General features: G+C 50.8%; 1 pseudogene; it reads left to right on the forward strand.

Moving 5' to 3' along the window:
• The window catches only part of LOC135460630 (serine/threonine-protein kinase PAK 3-like), a 31,914-nt pseudogene that overhangs the window by 5,680 nt on the left and 6,757 nt on the right, over positions 1-19,477 (forward strand).

Here is a 19,477-nt window from a genome sequence, read left to right on the forward strand (position 1 = left end):
AAGAGGAGACTCCTTCCAGAAGCTCTGCTGGCTCCAGTGTGGCAGACCAACAGAGCCCACTGGAAGCCCCCCTCCATTGCAGCCCCCCCCAGCTGCGCCCATCATCACTGCAGAGCAGGAGCTGCCCCAGAGGAGCCGCGGCCGGAGCTCATGGCAGTGGCAGGTCCCTGTGCCCAGGGCAGAGCCACAGAACCTCTGCTCCTGCCTGGGACAGGGGCTGCTCACCCTGGTGTCCCACCAAGAGGAGGGATCCTGGGCCCCAAAGTCTGCCCAGCCCTGCTAAAGACCACCCCGCCAGCAGGGCCAGCAAGGTTCCTGCAGCCATTCAGTCAAATCGGAGGAAACAAATGTCTCTTCAGCTGACACAGTCTCTGCACACAGCTTTCTCCCCTTCTCCTGGTGCCTTTCCCTGGCTCCAGGAAGAGCTGCAGGAAATGCTGTGTGAGCCATGATGATGGAAGAGCTACTGATAAAAACATTGGGGTGATGCTTTCAGAGGAGTCATGAATGGAAGACTGACCAACCTTCCGGCCAATGGTGTGCCAAAAGTTTCCATTCTTGAAATAATAGACTGCAATAAATTAGTAAAAAGAAAGATATGGAAACAAATTAAATTTCTCACAGCTGCTGGCTTTCCTCAGGCCCCATGGTCTATGTACTGCTAGACTTACTTCATTTAGGCAGAATATTAACTGCCCTGACTTGTTGGAGACTGACCACAAGGTCTCATCTGTGGTGGGCAGTCACTAAAGTTAGCTCAGCAGAGGCATCTTCAGCTGCACAAGTGTAGCAGAAATACATATTCTCTGCTTCATGACTGTGCGGCAGCAGCTGCTGGTGTGGATTTGTCAGCGTTGCTTCACGGATTACTCCTGGGAAGGAATTGTGTGCACAGGCACAGTGTGATGGCTTCGATCTCCTCTAATTACTCCTATCAGATGATGGCCGGAACTTTCAGGCAAAAAGCATAACGACAGAATAATTTACAATATTCTCCAAACTACTCCTGTGGTTTTGATTTTCTTACTGATTAGGTTCAGTGTATGGCCTCAAGAAACCAGTCCAGAAAGAACAAGCAAAGCTCAGCTTACAAGTTAGAGTGCAAGTCTTTAATCTGCCGTTTTTGCAGCAGGTACAAACAACTTTTCAACATATTTGCAAAAAAATCTCTTAGTTCTTGCTATACCTATCCAGAACCTGACTCTCTCATTGTTTTAGTTTGATTTGAGATCTAAGCTTGATATTTTTCTGGACAGGAAAGTAAAAACCGGCTGCAAATACAGACTACAAGTGTGAATCTATACTGCAGGAACTGAGCTGTAGCTTAGAATTAAAGGCAAGAAGTGATGCCATGGTAAATGTGAACGCTTAGTGCTGGCATAGGAGCCTTCTGCAATGCTCCACCAACCCATGGTCCACATTGCTACAAACTCCCTTTTTGGTGTTACAAAGAGTGTTGAAGAGCTGACTGTAAGTAAAAAAATAGCCAGAATGATAATTTTTGTTAATATGGCAAACAATGACTATGTAATAATTCAGAGCTCATAGAAGTCAGTATTCAGATTTCCACTTAGTATGTGCTGGCAGTTTTAATTTGAAATCAACAAGTTTATCCAAATCAAGTTATCCATAGGAATTAATTTGCTCTATGATCTACATAAAAATGCCTCATTGTCTGATAAGTTTAGTAGAAATTTGCAAAGTCAACAGTCCACAGATTTACATTTCCTGTTTAGTGGCTATTCTGCAGGAAAGCTTTTACAGACTAATCCGTTTGGATGTAATTAAAATGCCAGTACATTTCATCTAGCCATTTTGGTATTAGAACAAAACCATATGACTGCACAGCCTTTTAAAAAATATTTTCAAATAAATTTTCAAATCAACAGTCTGAGTAGGACTCAGAATATAAAATCTATCAAACTTCAACTCCATTGGAAGATTCCCTTGTCACCCTGTGAATCAACTCTACATCCAGAAGATTAAAAGTCCCCGTTATGGTGGTTTTGGTATGGTTAGGAATTGGGGAAGAGTCTTCTTCCTTCTCAGCTCCATGCTGCAGTGCCTTTGGGATGTGGCCTGCTGGCTGTTGTTTGTGCAGCCCTGGTGTTTCTCCATGAGGCAGAAAGTGCAATTGCATTTCCAGCCCAAAGCCCATGAGGAGTGGGGTGTGCAGAGCTGTGCAGACCCAGGCCTGCAGCTGTGCCGCCAGAGGGTTTTGGTTCCTGCCCAGGGCAGCTGGTGCCTCTCTGCCGTGAGTGCCTCCCCTTCCAGGTGCCCATGGACAGCAGGTGCAGGGTTCTGCAAGGGGCATGGAACAGAGTGGGGATGTCTGCTGGCAACAGAGTGCAGCGGAGAGCAAACAGTTCAGGATGGTCCTGCAGTGTGTGACAGAGAACTCCTGACACAGCTGGGACTGAGCCAGTGAGGGAAGGCACTGCTGGGCCTGCTGTTTGTGAGGAGAGAAGGGCTGCTGGGTGACAGCAGGGCTGGAGGCGGCCTTGGGCTCAGGGATCACAAAATGCTTGTGTTTGATTCCCAGAGAAGGAACGAGAGATGTTGGGGAAGTGTTGACCTGCAACAAATTGTGAATTTGTTAAGCTTTAACAGGCAGTCTTAGTCGTACCTTCCCTCACACCAGTTGTTAATGTGTGCAAGTGGATGTCTTAGCCTTGAGAATAAAGACAGTGGGCCTACTGAGGAGGTAGCTGCAATGCATTGAAGGAGAAGAAGGCTCTTAACCATGGAAGGAGAATTTGAGGAACGGGATGTTCACCACATGACCACCAGACACCTTTAAGAGACCCCCTACTCTAAATGTCAGTAATTTTGGGGAAGTGATTTAAACATGTCAAATACTTTGTGAGAATGTTTAGCCTGTGAGTTTGAGCAAAGTAATGAATAAAAGTAATGAAAGTAATGTCTTAGTTCCATGGATACTAACACGTGGGTGTGCATGGTTTAGGGAAGTGATTCCTCACACACCCAGCACTGAAATAAAGTAATGCCTCTTTTCTCACACTGAGCTGGCAGTGTGGATCGGGCCCTGCTCGGTAACTTTCATTTTGGTCATTCCTATTGAAGCATAAAGAATGGTCGAACTGAAATCTTTTCCAGCTGTTTCCCTTTGGTTTACCTGTTTGAGGGTTGAAATTGTGTGCTGCAGGTGTGCTGGGTGTGTGCAGAGCAGTGCAGCCCCAGAAACCCCTTGGCTTGCCCACAAGTTGTCATGCCTTGTTGCCAGGTGTGCCCAGCTGTGGCAGGAGAAGGAGCCCGCAGTGCAGTGGGCACCGTGCCCTGCCCAGCCGGGGCTCTCTGGCACAGAGCAGCAGCAGCGCCAGCACCGTTCAACCCGCTCCTGCCTTGGCTTCCCCTGGCACACAGAAGCCTCTGGAAATCAGCACCGCCAGTGGCGTTCCCAGCTTGGAGCAGCTGCTGCTGGTGGGCAGATGCTGCCATTTCGACTGCTGCCAAAGGGAAAGAAAGGCAGAGCAGAGGAAAAGATGTACATACACAGCAGCCCTGGGAACATCCAACAAACATGCAGATATATGGGGTGATTTGTTAGGAATTACTTCAGCTGCTATGCCTATAGTGCTTTCTCTCCTGGTTCTGTACAATGCTTTGGGCCATTTTCTTGGTCTGGTGTCCTTTGCTGGTGTCCCATCTGTGTGCTCAGCTGGGGTACAGGCTTGGAGCACTCTTGGAGTTCCTCTTGGATCCCTGAACAACAGGGTTTGGCCCATGGGGGGAGTTTGTGCTGCTTTGTGTCAGAGGAGAACTTCCAAGGCCATTTTGTGTTTGCTGTAGGAAAGGCTGGTTATTGCTTTGCATCAATTCACAGACTAACATGCTTTGTGATGCTTTGCTTTGTCATACTTTGCTTTGTGATATCAGGGCATGGTTGCCACATCATCGTGGTGACATCAGAAGGTTGCCTTGGTGCACGGAAGGCCTCAGTGCCAGAGCAGTCCTAGGGGTTGCTCAGATCAGGAGCATCCTCCTGATTGTGGCCTTTGTCAGCGTGTAGCTGCACACTGACAGGAGTCTTGGTTGGAGTAAACTTGAAGTACAGTGCTACAATGATTGAGCAACTCGCTGCTGCAGTTTGCACCATGTATGGCACTGTTTATTCCGCGTATTTCATTACCAGCCTGGCAAGTAAGTAGAGGTTTCAACTCTATTTAGGCTAGGGTGTAACCTAACCTGGCTTTTGCATGTCTTCTTGCTCTTTCTTAGTAACTGAGTTGATTTTGAAAGAGAAAGAGCATTAGGATGCCTCTGGTTTGGTAAAGCTCCTGTCAAGAGGTTCAGCTAAAAGGGGGTGTCTGTAGCCACAGGGGCAGCATTTGCTGGGGAACCTGCAGGGCTTCTGTTCCCTCCACGGAGAGTCTGTGGCAGCAGAGTCTGTCATTTCCTCTCTTTGCTGGGTCAAGCCGGACAACTTCCAAAATGCAGACTGGGAGGCTTCTCAGAAGGCCTTCTAAAGACTTTGTAGCTCTCCCCAGAACTCAGGGGAAGCTTCTTTTATTCCAAATTTTGTAATGAAAGGATTTGACTGTCCGTTTTGACCCTTGACTGAGTGCTAAAAGAGTGATTCCCTTTGCAGTGAAGTGCAACCGCCAAAGCAGTGAGTGTCTGCTCCTGAGCCTGGAGCTGCTGCTGTGCTGTTTCACAATAGAACTGCCACAGCTCAGGGGGATTTGGGGCAAGCTTTTCTGGGTGACTGTTTTCAGCAACTTAATGGGAATTAGTGCACGCAACTTCTTTTTTGAAAAAAGTACCTGAAAGACAAGAGAACAAAAGCTGCTTTATCTGTTGGACAGAAGAGAAGCATTGAGTGATAAAGAACAATTTGCAATTTCTTGATCATGTTTGTATTAATTTACTGGCTAAACAGGCTGAAGTGTAGGCACAACTAAGATTATTGTCCTGATCTCTTGCTGACTGTGTGAAATAACTATGTCATGTGGAGGGATGTTGATAAAGAAAAATACTCTCTGTTTGGGTTGACCTCTTCTGTTGGATTCAGCAGCCCAGGCAGTTTTCTCACAGCACTTGTTCATTTTCCCTTGCCCACTCCAGGTCACCTGAAGCATGTATTCAGAAGTGCTGATCCTGAGGTGAGTGAGAAAGGAACATTCCATGTTCCTGGTGCTTAGGAATTGTAGAGCAAGCTGTGAGCTTGGTCTGTGGCAGTAGAGTGTAGAGGGCCAACTGGGTAGGCTGAAAGAAAATCCATTTCCATGTCTGCAGCAGCAATAACAAAGGCATTGCTGGCTATTTCCTAATTTTCCATTTCAGAACTTTCAAGGAATGAAAAGCTCATTTTGCAGAGACAATGTTGCTTCTTGATAGCAGCCAGGGCGTAATGTCTAATTCAGAACTATTAGCAATTCTGTTGAATTAGCCCATTTAAATTTAGTCGCAGTGACTTAGAATCCCCTTGTTATCCAAGTTTCTGATTTGTCCTTAGCAGAGCTGGTTGTAGAAATAGAGCTGAATAGAATAAAGTGCTGAATAGAAATAAGGTTATAAATTATAGGTAACTTTGTGTCCCTCACACTGCTGTCTGTCCACAGATCACAGAACCAACAGCAGTCTCTCCTCTGGCTCCCTCTGCTCATGGAGAGGAGGCCGAAGAGGAGGCAGATGAGGTGGATGAGCGCCAGCCTCCAGCTGTGCTCACACCACAGCCTGAACATTCTGAGCCAGTAAGTGCCAGCTGTGTGTGCTGCTGTCTTTAGTGCAGGGCAGAGCTGCAAGTTTCTGACCAGCCAGCACTTGCTCTTGCTGGCTGAGGATGCTGAGTGCTGGAGTCCTGCCAGGGCCTGGTGATTGCCCCCAGCCTGTGACAGCTGGACAATGGGCTTTGGTCTGTCATGTTTAGGCACCAGCTTCCTGGCATTTTGATAGGGGCCAGCCTGAAGCACGAAGGCTCCCTGATCCCAGAGCAGAGAGCACGTCAAAGACACTGTGCTCAGCCTTGTTGGATACACAGGGGACACTGTGGCATGGAGAGACTTGACCCCCTGCACAGACTGGCCAAGTTGCTGCAGGCACAAAAAAATGTTGATCTGACCACAAAAGCTCTTGGTGGTGCTTTTTCCCCACAAACTTCTTGGGTGTGCTTACTTGGGAATATTTCAGAGACACACTGGAGATGTAGAGTTGCTGCTTAAAGTCAGGGATTTTGGTGCCTTTGTTGCCAGGTTGCTCTTTTGCCTCTTCAGGCAGAGCAGCCGGTAGCAGAGCAGATAGGTGCTCTGAGTCTGCCTGTTTCTTGGTCTTTGATAAGCTGCAAGGAGATGACTGTATTGTCCATGAAGATGTGGGAGACCATTCTTGTCTAGTGTGGCAAAAGAAACAAAGGAAGTCGTTCTGAATCTTTCTTCTGAGGCAAAAACCAGACACAGCATGTGTCTGTTGATACCTTCTATTGTGTAGTTTGCTTTGAAAACTGCATTGGAGCCTAGAGTGGGAGCAAAGCTGCAAGTCCTTGACTGCTGTCCTGTAATGCTAAAACCAGGGTGTACACCTTGCAATGGTGCCTGCTGGATCTGAAGTGCAATGGGCACCTTTGTGGCTGGGGAGCTGCGTGGGCCCAAAGGATGCAGGGCTGGCGGCCCTGAGCAGCTGAAGATGAGGCAGCGTGGGGCCAGGGGGCCAAGAAGGGCAAGGGCACGGTGGCTGTGCCAGCAGCAGTGGGGCAGCAGGAGCAGGGCAGTGAGCGTGGCCTGTGCTGGGCAGCATTGTGGCCACAGCTGGAGTGCTGTGTGCAGCTGTGGGCCCTGGTATTGGAATATGAATCCCAATATAACCAGTTAGATGGTGCCTGGGCCAGTTCTGACCCTCGCTGCTGGGCCAAAGGCAGCACTGTGGTGTTTTACCCCAGAGATACCTTGGCTGCTGGAGAGTGCAGCGGGGCACAGACGCAAGTCCAGGCTTGTCAGGACTCCGTTTACCTCAGGAGAGAGAGCTTCTGGTGATGGTGAAGAGAAGGAAGGAGTGGATTCTGCTGGAGGGTTATATCCAGATGTTTATTCCACGGGTACAGAGGTCTGAGCCGGGGCAATTCCTCCAACAGAATAGAGGCCGCATGGTCTCATTAACCTTTTAAGCTCAGGGCAGGGGAAGGGGAGGGGACAGGTGAGCCACCAACCAGGTGAAGGGGCAGGGTCTCAAGGGACTAGGGACACCTATACGGGCCAAAGTCCCCCAGGCCTGAGGGACCAATCACACGACGCCTTGCTGGTATGTTAGCCTGATTGACAGGGCACACTCAGCGAGGGGCGAGGGGGAAGGGAGAAGGTAAAACAGGACATTGCAACACACCGCAACACCCTGGGAAGCAGAAAGTCATGGAGGAGCTGCAGCGTGTGCACAGAAGGACAGGGGAGCTGGGCAAGGGGTGCAGCACAAGGCCAGGGAGGAGGGGCTGAGGGAGCTTTAGCCTGGACAATGGGGGCTCATGAGGGACCTTCAGGCAGACTTCCATAGATGCCTGCCTTAGATCCATAGAGCCAATGCTCAGCACAAGGGCTGTTTCCCTGCCAAACATCCCTTGACTGCATCCAAGTGCTTTAGACACTGGAGTGGGTAACACTTTCATATTTTGTTTGTTTATTTGTTTGTTTGTTTGCTAGAAGGAGAAGCCTTGTGTAATTTCTCCTTCTCCAGGGAGCAAGGGAGCTTTTTCTCAATCTTTCCTTCCCTTTTCCAGCACTGGCAGAAAAACATCACTTTCAGGTTAATGACTCCCATGTCTTTTGGCTGCCCAGGGAATCAGTGTGTGTTGTGTTTGGGAACTGAGCAGGAAATAAATGCCCTTGTATTCCAGCTGGTGCTCAGAGATTAGAGGAGCTGGAGGGGCTGGGCTGCATTTCTGACTCCAGCCACTTCAGCCCCATCAGTGTGGTCGAGTCCAAGAGAAGAACTTGCCCGAGCAGAGATGTACAAAGAGTGCAGTTCCCAGTGCAATGCTCTGGGTCTGGTTGCATTCCATAGGGACCCACACGCTCCAGATTCCCCAAGAGTGTGGGTTACTGAAGCAACAGGAGAGCAAGTTCAGGACAGCTGCTGATCGGGGCACTGCTACCGAGTGCTGATGTGTGTAGCGACAGAAAGAACAGTATTGATGCAGGGTGACCCCCATGTGGGGAATAATGTGCATTGGCTCTATGATTTAGAAGGTTAAATAAATGCTTACTTAAGCTATCTTATATTACACTAGCACTATATTAAAACTATTCTATAGGGATACTATACTACAAAGCTACTAAAGAAAAACTCATGACTGTTTCCAGACAGTCACAACACAGCTTTTTTCTACATAGCTAATCAAGCCAAACAACTACCACTAAAATCCAATTAACCAATCACTTTCAGTAAACAATCACTATAACACATTCCACATATACTAAACAACAAGAAAAGCCAGTAGAGATAATAATTTTTTTCTCTTTTTCTCTAAGTTTCTAACTACTTTCACTTAAAAAAAAACCTAGGAGAGAGAATTATATCTCTCTCTGTTCAAAGAATGTAAATACCACAGTACAGTAAAGAGAGATTATGAAAGTGAGATCTGTCTATCTGTCTTTTTGAATCTTCCTGGCTCTGCTCCAAAGCAGTGGAAGATGCAAAGCTCACCTAAAGGCATCCCTTCAGGAGAAGAGTAGAGACAAGTTCCACTGACTGATCGTGAGCAGGCAGAGATGTTTCCCCCTCCAGAGATGGTTGTTTTTTCCCCTCATGTTTTCCTACTCCAGCCTCTTGTGCCCTGAAGCCTTCTTTTTATCCTTTAAATTTTTGCATGTCCTAAGGGAGTGGAACTATCCCATGCTGTAGCTGGGGTCTGGTGATTTGCTCATACACACATTAAATGACACATGGTTTCCTTCACTGGCATCCCCAGGGTTGTGTGAGTGCATTCGTTAATGGGGCCTTATGAGAAACTCTGTTACTGCTGGTCAGAATTCTCAGTTGACAAAAGAGGGAGAAGAAACACCTTGGTCCTCCTCCATGTACTTAGATGGCCATAGAGGTTCTCTGACTTCCATCAGTGATCTTTTCATGCATCCTCATCTCCTGAATGACCCGGTTTTCTAACAAGAGTGTGGATGTCAGGAAGGAGGAATGCTGGTGCAGGCCTGAAGGGAAGGCGAACTCCAGAAGTGGCTCTCACAAGGAGTGAGCTCACCCAGGAAGCCCCTGCAGAGCCAGGATGGAGCTGTGGGACAGGGCGGGGTGTCAGTCACTACTGAAAGACAAACAGGACATGGCAGAAGCAGAGGGAGGCCCTCACCAGACCCTTGAGAAATGCCACCCCTTCCCTGTCAGCTGCCTGGAGAGGCTGTTGGAGCTTCAGTCCCAGTGGTCCCTGATTGTAGGGCCAGGGTCACTTTGGAATCTGTGCCTCCCCTCGGGCAGAGAACGACCCAGGAGAGCCGCAGCACAGTGCTTTGGGAATGTGTGAGCCCAGCAGCCTTTGAGTCTTGGCCCACAAAGGGCATGTGGGAAGTTGAAACCCATCTTCTCTTGCTTTCTGTGCAGGTGCTTCTAGAGAAAGAGCAGGAGCAGAGTGCTTCATCTGAGATGCCATGCCAGACTCAGGGAGAGCTGTTCTCTGCCTGAGAGCAGGAAGAGCAGCGCAGGCAGCAGGTGGAAGAGCCACAGGAGAATGGCCAGGTGAGCCTGACTGGCCAGGGCACAGAGGGAAGGGCAGGAAGAGGGGCATAAACCAGAGCTCCTGGGACTGAGGAGGCCAGGAGTCCCACAGGCACTGGAAGCACAGGGCCTTGGAATCTGCAGAGATCAGCCCTGGGACAGGATGGTTACAGTGGAAACAGAGCTGGGTAGGGAAGCAGAAAGAAGGGGCTGAATAAATGCGATTTTGAGGCTAAAAGATGGAAAAGCTGAGCTTGATGGCAGCTCTCAGTCACTTGCTCTGCTTTTGTGTGTACAGAACATCAAGGCTGTTGCCTTCTGATACAAGGCAGGCGGCCTGGTTTCAGGAGACAGCACGGTGACCCATTCCCCAGGGTCACTCGGGCCTAAGAAACACGCAGACACCAATGTGGTGGAGGATCAAAGGCCTTTATTCTCTCTTCCCGTGGGGTTTTATAGTCTAGGGGGCTTCTACGTCAGGTGGGGGTCTGTCTTTACCATCTATGGTTAGTAGGGGATGGAAAGTTACCTGGGCAAGTGGAAAGTTACCGGAATCCAGTTCGGGGGGGCTACATTCCTATGTTAATTTTCTTATCTAAGGGGGCAGGGGCCCTGTCTTCCCGTAACATCACGAGATCTTCCGAACGCCAGGCCCTATCTGCTACATCTCCCCCCCCTTTTTCACAAATGAATGAGGTAGTCATACACTGAAATGAGGTATAAGGTTGCAGTTCAATAAGGAAAACGGGGTTTGGTACATCTGAGTAAGTTTTCGCCAGTCAAGGTTAGGACTTGTGGCTGGCAGTGTTCCCTGGTTGGATTCGCCGGCCGATGAACAGGATGTTGGCCCGTTCCAGGCGGGCCTGAACGAATGAGACCAGCTTGTTCAGCAGGCAAGGTCCGAAGGTAACCGCTAGAAGCAGCAATGCCAATGGACCTATTAGGGTAGAAATCAGAGTGGTTAGCCATGGTGATTGATTGAACCAGGACTCGAACCAGCCCTGTTGGGCTTCCCTGTCCTTCTGCCTCTGAGCCAGTCTGTTTCTGAGTTCTGCCATGGAGTCTCTCACGACTCCTGTGTGGTCTGCATAGAAGCAGCACTCCTCTCTCAAGGCGGCACACAGGCCTCCTTGCTGCATGAACAGGAGGTCCAGACCTCGCCTGTTCTGCAAGACCACTTCCGAGAGGGAGGAGACTGACTTCTCCAGGAAGGAGATGGATTTCTCGATCCTTTGCAGGTCCTCATCGATGGTCATTTGCAGCTGGGACAGTCCTTGGTGCTGTGTCGCTAGGGCTGAGACACCCGTTGCCGTTCCCGCCGCTCCTAAACCGAGCAGCATTGCGATAGTTACACCTGTTAGTATTTCTCTTTTGTGGAGCCGGCTGGGTTCCTCAAAAAGGTGGTACACTTCTTCGTCTGAGTGGTACAGGACCCTAGGAACAATCAGAACTTGGACACAAAAGTCGTTAGAGTCATCAAATTTGGCAAGAGACACACAGGGACTCACTCCAGATCGCTGGCAAACCCACATCCCAGGTGCGGATGGGACTACCCACTTATTGTTTTTCCTGTTAGGCTTGACAACTTTGGTGCAGACGTTGCCTCTCCGCCTAGCTAGTGTTGCATTGCCAAAGCATCTGCCCTGGCCTGTGACCTGGCTCAGGGTGATCCCTTTGCGAGGGGTTTCCCATCTGCACTGGTGAGGGGCATCGGCTGTGGAGTAACTGAAGGGAGTGTTTAAAGCAATTCCTTCATAAAAGGGAGGTTTGACATCGTAGCAAAGCCAGCAGGATTCGGTTAGGTTAGGGTTGGATTCATTCAGGGATATAAAGGTAGCTTCTAACACATGAAGGATTGGGTCTGAGTACGATCTGGCTGCGCGGTCTGTCTGAAAGACTTCCGCATGGCCGGTTGGGACTTTGCTAACTCTAGTGGGTAAGGTTTTAGGGTAGGTTGCGTTTTTCTTTTTGGCACGCTTTTAATCACTTTGTTTGGTCCGACCGCTCGGCCATTGCACCGTAAGCGGGAATGCAAAATTGACCGCTCCCTGTGAGGGCACAGGGCACGAGGGTCTCCTGCCCCCCTGGGGGTCGCCGTGGCTGGGCCGCTGCATCGGGGTGTCTTCCCGCATCTCCTACAGATCCCTCTCGGGCGTGCCCGGAGCGAAGATGCTGCCAGGGAAAGCTGTGCCGGCTGGGGACAGCTCGCTGAGTTGCTGCCTTTCCCCAGAAGCCTGGGCTAACGCGGTCGTCCCGCCACCCCTGTTTAAATAGAATCCGCCCTGCCCCATCAAAAAGCATGCGGCTTATTTGCGTAATATCAAAAGTGAACAGATCATTATTGTTAGAAAGGTCGTTCACAAACGTGGGTACTACAGCTGAATTGACTCCTCCTTCTGAAATCGCTTTGACTTCCCCTGGGTTAACTGGGGTATATGCCCCCCGTTGGTTTCCCTGCGCTCCGGCAACCCCCACCGGGAAAGCGTTCATGGGGGCTGCCGGCGCTCGGTCCCTACAAGCTGTCTTTGTTTTTCCCCAATCGGTGAGTTTGTGTTGCGACCGTTTCCCGATATTGTTTAAAGCTTTATTCTGTTTCGCTCGAAACCGTATTAATTCTGCTCTCTCGGTTTCCGAATCCCAGCCGGGCTCGGTCCGACCCCGCTCCTCCCTTCGGGGGTGGTGCCGTTCCTTCTCCCTGCGCTCCCCCCGCCTCCTGGTGGCGGAGGTCCTTGCCCTATAAGGACCTAATTTGAATAGAGCGCTCTGATTGGTCTTCCGCTCCACTGCGGGGGCGGCCCCTTCTCCCCCCTCTCCCGCACATGCGTTCTGGGGCGCACTGACTGCATTTCCGCCCCCCGTCTCCTTACTTCCGCCCTCACCATGTGTTTCGGCGCCATCTTCAAACCCATACGGCGGCGGCGAGTCCCCGCCGGTCCCGGCGGGGTCTGAAAATCTGGCCGCACTCCGCGCCCCCTCTGCCTGTCCCCGGCAGAAGAACTGCGCGTGCCGCTCTGCCTGCCGCGCTGGGCTGGCGGCCGGCGGGGAAGGGACGCATAGAGAAACTGCAGATTTTTCGGAAGGTTCCGCGGGGGGGCTGGGACCCGGCGGGCTCCGCGAGAGGGTCGGGGGGTCCCATGGGGGCTCCGGGGGGTCCCCTGGGGAGTCTGGGCTCGGGCTCGGGAAGGGGTGGAACGCTCCCTGCCCCGGCATATTCCCGCATTCAATCCGATCGCTCTCAGACACTGTGTGAGTCGCGGCTCCCGCCCCCCGCTTTACTGCAAGAAATAAACGTATATGCGCGACTTTCCACGTCTCCTGTTCTTCTAATGCCTTGCGTAGGGCCTCTTCTCCTTTCCCCCACGCTTTGAGGCTTTTACCATTGCCTGAGGACTTAGTATCCTCTGCTAAGGCGGCAGTGCGCTTCTCCCGCACTTCCGAATATAATATATTTACCGGACGTTCGATCGTCCCGAGCTCTAGGAGCCTTGCAATAGCAAGATTAGAATTCCTGAGCTCACACTTAATTTTACATTCTATCCTAAACTGTGCATGCATATCTGATACGACCTTTGCATAGGATTCCATGTTCCTTGCTGGTCCGGGGACGTCTCCCCACGCTGCAGTCGGACCCGCCGCTGGCAGCCGCTGCCTCCTGTCCAGGCGAATTCCCGTTCCCCGGGCGCTGATCGGCTTCCCGGGTTTCGGCACCAGAATGTTGCCTTCTGATACAAGGCAGGCGGCCTGGTTTCAGGAGACAGCACGGTGACCCATTCCCCAGGGTCACTCGGGTCTAAGAAACACGCAGACACCAATGTGGTGGAGGATCAAAGGCCTTTATTCTCTCTTCCCGTGGGGTTTTATAGTCTAGGGGGCTTCTACGTCAGGTGGGGGTCTGTCTTTACCATCTATGGTTAGTAGGGGATGGAAAGTTACCTGGGCAAGTGGAAAGTTACCGGAATCCAGTTCGGGGGGGCTACATTCCTATGTTAATTTTCTTATCTAAGGGGGCAGGGGCCCTGTCTTCCCGTAACATCACGAGATCTTCCGAACGCCAGGCCCTATCTGCTACAAAGGCAGAGCCACAAGCAGAGCTGCCTGGAGATAAGCGTGCCATCATGGCAGCAAAGAGGACGAATGAAGACATCCAAGATGAGAAGAATCTCCCTATGCAGAGGGGCAATCAACAAAAAACAGGTGAATGAAGGAATGGCAGCCACTCCACTCATGAAAGAGAGTCCTTTCCATTGTTGTTTGCAGAAAATTGACAAACAGATGCAGGCACAGCTGTATGAAACTGAGGCTAAGACCAAGGTAAGGAAGATGAGGCTAGACAAAAAAATTAAAATCATCAAAGAGAAAATGAATTGCCTCCTTCAGGAGCAAAAGGCTCTAGAAAAGCAAGCGAGTGAAATAGCAATCGGCACTGCAGTCACCCAAGGGGTGGTTTCTGCCCTCCTTGCCTTTCCAGTGCAGAGCAGCAGGGGGATGGGTGATGCCTCTGAGTGTCATCCTGATGAGGCCTCTGTCAGAGCTGCTCCCAAGGACACTTCCTGCTCTGCTGGATCTCAGCTGATGCTCTAGACTGTGGCATTACTCCTCTGGCCATTTAGCCAGCAGTCATCCGAATGAAGTCCTGCTGGCTTCTTCCAGGTGGCCTTGTTTCTTGAGGTGTTTTTGCAGGTGAACATGGTCACTCACATAGATTTGGAATACAAGCTACAAGCCGTCTGTATCCCTTGTGAATGCTCCTGTCCTTTTCTTTCCTTTCTTCCCAGTCGATGACTCCTGGCTGACGGGGACAAGCTGTAGTCTCTGACTGCTTTGTTCTGTTTGACTTGAGGTGGAAGTGTCGCCATCCTACCTGGCAGCCTGCAGAGAGTTCCAGCAAATGACGGGCAACCAAGAGCCCCGAGGCTGGCATGAGGCCCAGGCACTGAACCATCCAGAGATGCTGCAGGATAAGCTCGTCCCCAGGAAGGTGCAGAAAAAGAGAATTTCATGGCAGGAGGTAGAACATTAGAATGAGGAGCTGCAAATGTATCTGCAGACCTAGGAGGGGGAAAGGAGTCTTTGGGAGGAAGTGGAGCGGTCATTGCTGCAGTCATCCTTTAGAACAAGAAACTGGCTATGAACTCGAGTAAAATCAGCATTTGGTTTTGACCATTTGGTTTCACAAGTGGACATCCAAAGCAATCCAGTTGAGGAGCTCTGCATGTGGCTGACAGCAGCTTCCTAAGGGCTTGCATTTCAAATGGCAATCTCTCTTGCATTTCAGGGCAATGTCTGCCACACCTGCCTGACATCAACTCATTTCTTGTCTCAGATCTACACCGACTCTGACACTGAAGCTGCTGCAGAAGCAGCAGTGCCGTCCCAAGGAGCCTTTGCTCTCCAGCTGAAGAAGTGGAGCCTGAGCCCTTGGTTCACCTCCCGTGCTGACCCAGCTGCTGCTCAGCAACAGGAGATGGCGGGTGACTCCCTGGAGCAGCAGAGTACATCTGGTATCTTTCTTATCTGAGGGACAGTGTGTTGTGTGCACGTGTCAGCATAGCTGTATCAAAGGGTTCTGCTCAGTGTCGTGTCACAGAAGTGCTGGCAGTGCTACGAGGCAGCAAGAGAGAGCTCTGGGTGTTCCTGCTGCCTCTGAGGGCAGCTTAGACTGGCTGGAGTTTCCCTGGGCTTCCCTCTCTGCCGAAGGCAGAAGCAGCGATTGTCCCTGGATCAGCAGAAGGCTGTGACTGCTTGAGTCCTAGACACTGGCAGAAGTCCTGCTGAAATCAGTCTCTAGGAGAACACATCAAGCCCTTTGTGATGCTGCAGCACAACCCAATGAATCTGCTTCTTGCCCGTAACAGCTGCCAGTGCTGTGCTCTCAGAAAAGATCTGGTAGGGTTGAGAAGAGAGCCCAGTGAATTCTGTGGCTACCGTCACCAGTTGGGACAAAAAGGGCACTGATCTGCGCCTCGATGTGGCTGATCTCAAAGCCCATCCTGTTGTGTCCTGAATGGGGGCAACAGCTTGTCCGGGGCTCAGGCTGACTCTGGCTTCTTCCCATCAGTGCCTGTCAGTGCTCATGCTTGGGCTTTGCCAGCCGTGTTGTGGTCGCTGCCCTGCCCCCGAGGGCTGTGGGAATGTCATGGTTTGAGCCTGGCACAGAGCCAGTGCCCCCATGAAAATGCCCTCATCCTGGTGTCTGCTGTGTATATGTGACCAGGAATAAGCAAAACAGGCTCCAGCTTAAACATAAAGAACACTTTATTACCTAAACTACAGGAAAATAGGGAAAAACTATAAGGAAAAGAAAAAAAAATTGAAAACCTTACAAAAAAACCACTTTCCTCCTCCCCACTACCTGAATTTCCCAATCCGATACATTCTCCCAAATCACCAACTGCCCAGCCTGGCACCACACTTTAGTATACTCAAACTTCAGTTCATGAAGAGGAGAGGAGTCCTTCTTGTTCCATAGGCTTCCCCTGGAAACACACTGAAATCTCGTGTGCTTCCCTGTCACTTCGGCACCGCCCGGAAAAAGTCCTTTTGCCGCTTGTGACATCTTCCTTCCATGCCCAGTGCTCTCACCACCGCGCATGGACCAGAGCTGCTTTTAGGGTTGTCTTTCAAGGATGCCTTGTCTCACTCCAAAAAGGCACAGTCTCTGCTTTGGGACATCTGTCCCCCCCATATTTTTCCAACCCCCTGGGGCCGAGGGGTCCTCACGATGAACCCTCCTGGTTCTGAGCCACTGCTTCCCCCTAAGTGCAGTCTCTGTGTCACAGGAACAGAGTCCATGGCCACAAGAAAAGTCCAGCCAAAAGGCCACTCCAAATCATCTCTCCCCATTCAATCATCTCCACGTTCTTCGGGCCAGGTCCTTGTCTCATCTCATCTCTTATCTCCCTTCTTATTCAGCTTCGAGGAGGATTAGCATTTTTGCAAGGCCCCAATCATGAAAGAAAGGGGTTAAAACTTTCAGTCTCTGTCTGTCCCGGAGCTGCGGCACTCCCACACACGCTGCCGCTCCGGCCGGGCACTCTTCCCCCCCCTCCTTCTCCTCCTGGGCCGGCTGCTATCACATTCGGTGTCGCCGGCTCTCCTCTCTCCCTCCTGGGGAGGGGGGGGGGGAATGTCTGCCCGATGTCTCTTGGGGCTCCTCCACCCTTCCATCCTCGAGGGCCTTCTCACCCCCATCTCTGTCCAGGCCCCGGGCCTACCGCATGGCTGCCCCTCCCCCGCCCAGCAGCAGCGGCTGGACAGGGGAGGGAGATCCGACTTCTTCTCCTCGACGTCCCAAGAGAGCCTCCCAGGGCCAGAGCCCTGCTTTTTAACCCCTGTGTATTCTCGGAGGTGTGTCCAAACCCCACTGGCTATACCAGGTGCCAGTCTCAAACTCAGAACATTCATTGGTTTGACCACAGCATCCCAGAATTCCCACTTCTTCCTGGTCAAACCACCACAGGGAATGCAGAGGCTGGAGCCTTCCTTAGCTGGGAGGGTCCCGCTGCTGCCCGGCTGCTGCAGCGCGGAGCTGCCTGAGGCCACAGCCCCTTCTCTCGGCCAGCTTCTGCCTCGCACGGCCTGGGCTCACAAGAGGGTCAGCATCTCCTCTGGGCAGCTCTCTGTGTCACAGGGGCGCCTGAGGAGCACTGCTGTCCTCTGTGCCCGTGCCCGCCGTGCCGAGTTGGGAACATGGGGACGTGTGCGGTGCTGAGAGGGCGAGTGCAATGGGAGCGACTGATCCGCGCTGTCAGGGTGAAGAGAAGCGGCGCGGTTCTTCACGCGAGGCACGGGCAAGGGCGTCTTTGGGCTCAGCCTGCTCATAAAGGGTGAGGGTCCTGATGCTGAAAGCCCCATGGGGATTGGTTCTAGCATGAGCTGCTCTGGTTTACAAACGCAGAGGCATTCTTCTGGCAAACTGCTGCAAGGTGGAAAAGATGGGAACACTTGACAATATTCTGAACTTGGCATCTGTTCAGAGGAATTGGTTCCAGATGTCCAGGTGCATTTAATCTTAGCAAGTAGAAAACCTTTTCTAAATCTCACAGTGTTTATTCCCAAGGAAACAAAGGCACTGTTAGTTCCAGCTCTCCTTAATGTTTCTAGATGACAAACTTACTTGCCTTGCTAGGTATTCTCTTCTGGTCTCAGTCTCCTCTGAATGTATCTCCCTGTGCTTCCCTGTGTGCCTGCTGTCAAGCGGTCTCTCACTTGGATCTCACTTGGACCGCTTGGATGCTAGAAATCAGTATCTGTGCCAGCCACTTTGACTGTGGGCCTGCTGTTCTTTTCCTGTTGTTCCAGTTGCTGTTCCTGTTGTTGTTAGCCAGCTGTCCACCAAGGGAGGGCTCAGAGCCCCAGACAGTGGGGCTGCCTTTTGTATCTCCTAGAAGGTGGGATCTCTGCTTTAAAGTGAACATCTTGCATTTTGTTTCCCTCAGGGAGAATGGTGAAGATGGAAAATCCTGTTCTAAAATACATTGAACTGGAAAATACTGGCAGTGGGTGAGTCCAAGCAATGTTAATTGTACAAAACTATGCATCAGGTGTTTTGCTGGTGGAATAGGTATCAAGTGTAAAGTCAGGCAAGCTGCAAATGTGTTCAGGCACTGGGCTTAGATTGTCAGTGCTGATCAGAACTTCTAAGTGTGCTCAGAAGGCTTTGTCAAAGACATCTCCATGCTTCCACTATCCTTCAGGTCTTAGGCATTGACAGCACAGATCTCCTGTGTGGGCTGGCTTTATCTGCAAGATCTAAATGGCTTCTCCTTTCTCTGCTTCTGTTTTGTTCCTAAGACTTTTGGAGATGTTTGTAAAGCACTCGACACTACCACAGGAGGAGAGGTAAATACGAACAGCCCCTGCAGACTCTGCTGCACTCGAGGGCTTTCCCCTCTGGTGTGAGCTGTGGCTGGAGCTTTGGGCAGAGCTGTGCTGAAAAGGCACAAGAAGCACAGACCGGTGCCAGCCCACAAAACACATTTGGGACTTTGTCCTCCTCAGCTACCGGAAGGAAGGCACGGAGGGCAGCGATTCCTTTCAGAGAAGGACGCGCTCACTCGCTCTCCATTGCTAAAACAAAGGTGGTGCCTGCAAGCACCTCACTGCTCTTTGGGGCTACAGCTTCAGAGTCCTGAGTTCTCATTTCTGGCTGCCAGCAAATCCATCTGAAAATTACTGGTAGTTCCTTAGACACCTGCAGTTCTGCACTTGGGAACTGCACATAGGGAGAGATCAGCAAGGCATCCCTGAAAGCCCTAAGCCCTGCCCATGGCCCAGGATGTATCCACAGAGTATTAAGGCACGGATTACTTCTTCTGAGTCCCAAATGACGCAGCAGAGAGTGTGGTCAGAGGTTTGTGGGTGATAACTGAGACACCTCGCTGTTATCAAGTGGTCAAGGCAAAATGTCAGTGGCCCCACGTGTCCTGTAACTGGCTCCCAAGGGAGCAGAGAAATGGGCTGTTGGAATGTCAGTTCCTAATTACTGCAGTGCCTAATCACAAGGCAGTTTGGCACAGCTCAGCGTTGTCATTGCAAAATTACTCGCTCCACGTGCCTTGTGGTCTTGTGCCACCAACCTCTCAAGTTACTGATTTTCAACATCATTTTAGGTGGCAATAAAAAAAATACAGCTTCAAAGACTGAGGAGGAAGGAGCTAAAAGTCAACGAACTCATGATCATGAAGATGAACAAGAATCCCACCCTGGTCAACTGTTTAGACAGGTGAGTTTTGCTTTTGTCCCATGAATGTTTGTTCACATATTGCAAACATGCAAGGTAAAATCCCACTTAGGTCACTGGCAGAAAATA

This window comes from Zonotrichia leucophrys, unplaced genomic scaffold (genome assembly GCF_028769735.1).
Source record: "Zonotrichia leucophrys gambelii isolate GWCS_2022_RI unplaced genomic scaffold, RI_Zleu_2.0 Scaffold_69_233693, whole genome shotgun sequence".
Taxonomy (NCBI): domain Eukaryota; kingdom Metazoa; phylum Chordata; class Aves; order Passeriformes; family Passerellidae; genus Zonotrichia; species Zonotrichia leucophrys.